General features: G+C 38.9%; 2 protein-coding genes across 3 annotated transcripts in view; both read left to right on the forward strand.

Moving 5' to 3' along the window:
• LOC116702192 (uncharacterized serine-rich protein C215.13) overlaps nt 1-478 on the forward strand; it is a 5,193-nt gene extending 4,715 nt beyond the window's left edge. The window contains exon 4 of the mRNA XM_032536351.1: nt 1-478. This exon is cut by the window's left edge and continues 104 nt beyond it. The gene's annotated coding sequence lies outside the window, so the exon portion shown is untranslated.
• Nucleotides 479-2,765: 2,287 nt separating this feature from the next.
• The window catches only part of ccdc126 (coiled-coil domain containing 126), a 5,110-nt gene continuing 3,253 nt past the window's right edge, over nt 2,766-4,622 (forward strand). The window contains exons 1-2 of one of the 2 annotated variants that reach the window (XM_032535743.1): nt 2,766-3,003; nt 3,334-3,457. The gene's annotated coding sequence lies outside the window, so the exon portion shown is untranslated. The remainder of the gene's footprint in view (nt 3,004-3,333; nt 3,458-4,622) is intronic. The other variant, XM_032535744.1, reaches the window with a different exon arrangement.

The following is a 4,622-nucleotide window of genomic DNA, read 5'->3' on the forward strand; positions in this document are numbered from 1 at the left end:
TAGCCCAACACCTATCCTATGCAAGCCTAATGTATCCGAGGCTTTGCGCCAGACATGTTATAGCCCAATGTGTTATGTGGGCAGCTGTTGTCTTCCTGTGTGTGTCTCTCCCCTTTTCCCCCACTGTGTGTGTGTGTGTGTGGTGTGTACGGCCGGTCGATCTACCTCTCGGCACAGCTGCTGGCTATTCCACTTACCAACTCTACAGTATTTATTCCTGGGCGAAGCTCACCCCTGGCGCCAGATTGATGCACCTATTAGTGTGGTAACTTGGCTTAACTACTTGGAAACTACAGTCTCGACTCAATGTTCCTCCCTTTTTAACTTTTGTTTTGTTTGGGTTAGGGTTTACATACAATTCATAAACAGCAAAAGGTTTTAACCATCACCATCGTTATACCAACAAGAATGAAAGTATAATACGTCCAAAAACATTTCCAGTACAAGAACAGAGGGAATAATGACTGTACTGAAAAGTAAAAAGAAATCAAAATACAGACACTAAAAAAACAGAAAACAAAAATTCAATGTGTTGTTAAAAAAAAAGATATTCCCTGCCCCTCACCCAGATTTAGTCATATTCTTAGTGTTAGTGTTATATACCTGGTGCTTTTGTTAACGTCTTGTTTTTCCTGTCCAGACCTACGCCTCCAGACCTGTTGCCGTGGCTCATCACGCTCAAGCCTTCCTACGTTCCTGCTTGGATTCCAAAAAAAATTTTGGGATCCACCACTGCCTGCTCTCCTCAGCCCCTATCCAGCTCGGAGTCATCCTACCTTGTGTTTTCTGTCCTTGGCTGCTATCAGTACAGAAGTTACATTAAAAGGTTTTTGAATTGTTACTCTGTATCCATGTATGTTTCTCTGTGTTCTGGGTCAGAACCTCTGCCTTAACCCTCATGTTGTCCTTGGGTCAAATTGACCAGTTTTTCTATATCAATGTTCTTTTTAACATTAGTGTATATATATATAATTATATATCCTATAACTACCCAATTGTAACTACCCATAATAACATGACTGATTCCAACAAACTCTCTTTGGAAAGTACAAATCTCTACTTTCATTTATTTTGGGGTGTCTTATTCAATTTTGTAGCATTTAAAAAAAAATATATATATATATATTGAAGTGGTTTTGAAAAACTATTGAGTAAATGTTGACATATTCCAGTCAGTGATTATCCATCAACATACAGTCCTTTAATTTTAGTCTAAATAATTCCTAATTTCTGCTTTTCTAACTCAAATATTAGGTATAATTTCCTATAAATGAGGTTTATTGACCATAAATTGCAAAAATAACTGTAAAACTAAAATTAATAAGTTGGTGTTACATAGTGTTGAAAACGTCAAAAAAAAGTGACAAACATTTATTTTGATGGAAAGACAACACACGGGTTAACAGAATTGGGAGGGGTACATTGTGGTTTAGGTGTCGCGATCCCCTCACATGCATACACAGAGCTTGGTGACATGCAATGCAGTCCTGCCTGAGACCTTTAAAATTTAATTTGATCTTGTTCTGGATTTATAAGCAACACTAAATTTACATTCTCCTGTTTGAGAATTTCGTGTCTTAAAATGTGTATCCAAGGGTGGACGGAAAGAGAGCTTGACAACTGGAATGAAGCCCAGTATAATACCCAATATTACACCAACCTCCATGGTTGATTCTAATGATGTAGAAGACAAATGTCAGGCTCAACATGTCAGGCATGTAAACTTGTGTTAAAATGTGACTCCTAATACTGTATCCAAAGTCTCTTTTACATAGACCTTAGTGGTCCCCTAATACTGCATCTGAGTCTCCTTCTTATGTTAGACTCATTGGGGGCCCCCAATACTATATCCAAAGTCTCTTTTACATAGACTTGTGGCCCCTAATACTGTATCTGAAGTCTCTTTTAATATAGACCTTAGTGGCCCCCTAATACTGTACCAAAGTCTCTTTTACATGCCCTTAGTGCCCCCTATACTGTATCATGACTCTCTTTTACATAGACCTTAGTGGCCCCTATACTGTTACTGAGTCTCTTTTATATAGACCTTAGTGGTCCCCTAATACTGTTTTAAGTCTCTTTTACATAGACCTTAGTGGTCCCTATAATGTATCTGAAGTCTCTTTAACATAGACCTTAGTGTCCCCTAATACTGTATCTGAACTCTCTTTTATATAGACCTTAGTGGTCCCCTAATCCTGTTCTGAACTCTCTTTATAGACCTTAGTGGCCCTAATCCTGTATCGTTGTCTCTTTTATATAGACCTTAGTGGCCCTAATACTGTACTGAAGTCCTTTTATATAGACCTTAGTGGCCCCTAATACTGTATCTGAAGTCTCTTTTATATAGACCTTAGTGGCCCCTAATACTGTATCTGAAGTCTCTTTCCCAAAATCCAGCCTGTATGGTGGTGTCTATCATTAAACTCTACCTCCCATCAATTACAGCTCTCAATGGTTTAACAGCTTCAATCCACCTAAGAGCTGTTTTTATCCCAGTCATCTCAATAGGTTATAGCCTACAGATGTAATTATAGCGTAGGTCTACTTTCCCATAGTCTCTGCCATTCCTTTTGAATACGCCGTTTTTTTTTTCTTAAAGTTTCACTCTTCCCAATGATTTGCTTTTATTTATTTCTGTTTTCTTTAGGCTGGGTTTTGCTATGACGTTAGCTATTTCATTTCCCTCACCCGTTTTAAATCATAAGAGAAGAAGAATAAATACATTTCCCATAATGCCGTAGTAATGACGCAGCCAGTAGACGTTAAGGGGAACCATGACAGTTTGTACCGCACAGTTGCATGCTTGTATGCCGTAACATTATTTAAGCTACCGACTTTTACTTGCTGTAACCTCATCGTTCTCCAAACCGTGGATGAGGAAGCCGAAATGACTGTCAGAGTGAACTGACACTCCAACATCAAGCTCGGCAGCTAATCTTTTTAACGGAGACGGTGGGCTGCTCGACATCTTTTCTCCAGAGATCGCTGTCACTCCCCAATGTAAGTCGAGTGCAGAATTGAGTTGCGCATGCGTCACTTTGCGACAAGTAGCCTACACGATGCTAACGACTTCTGTTATTCTGTCAATACAGTCAAAATGGACCTACTTAGCTAACGAAAGTTTGATCACTGCTGGCTACAAGTTAGCAATGAAACACAACAAACGTCGTCTGTTGAATGGCGTTTTTTAAATGATTCCCATCTGCTGTTATTGTTTGTAATGAGAAAACTTTATTATTTCATGGATTTCACAAATTTCAGTATGTGTTATGCCGTAAACCGTTTAAATCTGAGCATGCGCGACTCAAATCTGCACTCGACTTACATCAGGGAGTGACAACCGCAACGACAGTCCAGCATCATTCAGTGTCGGCCAGAGGTAGCAGCTGGAGCTCTCAAGTGGCCTCGACCCTGCTTCGCTGGAGCCTGTTAATTCCTTCTTCAACACACTGGGGTAAATTACATTTGCAGAACATATTTAGCTTTTTTGTAGACGGTCGAGTTCGCGCGTTGCGACCTGACATGACAAGCTAACATGACATTAACGTTAGTGGAGTTGGATGAGCTTCTCCTGAGCTTGAACGGCTGCTAATAATGATGTTAAATAATCAAGTTTAGGCTAAGTCTTGAAGCTAAGCATTCAAAAATCAACGTCTACTGAATGTAGGTTAGTCAAGTTTTCATTTGCAGGTGGAACTTTATCTTTTATAAACATAAATGACAAGTTTACCGGGTCAACATGTTTGACAAGTTATTCATCTGTGTTTTATTACTAGCTAGCTAGGTGTTTGTAAAGTCAAAGTTACAGAGTCATATCATGCACACTATCTAAATATTCATATCTTTTACCCCCTCCACCCTAACATTATTGACATTTCAGTTTGTAGTTTATCCTCTTGTGATTAGCCACGTCTGTTGCCCAGCATCCTGTCAGCTGTTTACACCATAGATACTGGTAGACTGTATAAAGGTTGAAACCCAAGTGACATCTTTTGTGGTCAATATTTAAACTCTGGATTAGGTATTTTGACTGACACTGTGTGCCTTATCACTGTCAATCCTCCAATTAAGTATACTATATATATAACACTCTGCTAAACAAGTGGAACATTGTCTAAAGCCGTGGCCTCTAAATGGTGTGCCTTTCCATGGAACAATGATCAGTCCTGGTGAATAGCTTGATATGACAGGGAATATGGGACGGTGTCTGTATACCAAAACTTTTCTGGTTGTTACCGAGTGTCAACCATATGACTAAGCAAAGGCACCGAATATCACCCTAAAGGGTTATTTGCCTTGAGGCTGTAATAACTCACCCTGATCTGTTAACATAGCACATATTATCTTTATTATTATTATTATTATTTAGTTGATTATGCATAAGGTCCTCATGCATTATGCATGTTTTGTTTTGTTTGGTTGTTTTATTTGAAATGTGGATGGATTATTGTGACTTCGATAACTTTACTATAAAATGAAGAAAACAGATTTGTTCACTTTTTATGTTCAGAATGTGATGCTCAAATACTGTCCAGTTGTTTATTGAGACTAGAAACCAAATGTTGCAACACTGTGTGTGTGTGTGTGTGTGTGTGTGTGTGTGTGTGTGTGTGTGTGTG

Source organism: Etheostoma spectabile, chromosome 14 (genome assembly GCF_008692095.1).
Source record: "Etheostoma spectabile isolate EspeVRDwgs_2016 chromosome 14, UIUC_Espe_1.0, whole genome shotgun sequence".
In the NCBI taxonomy this organism is placed as follows: domain Eukaryota; kingdom Metazoa; phylum Chordata; class Actinopteri; order Perciformes; family Percidae; genus Etheostoma; species Etheostoma spectabile.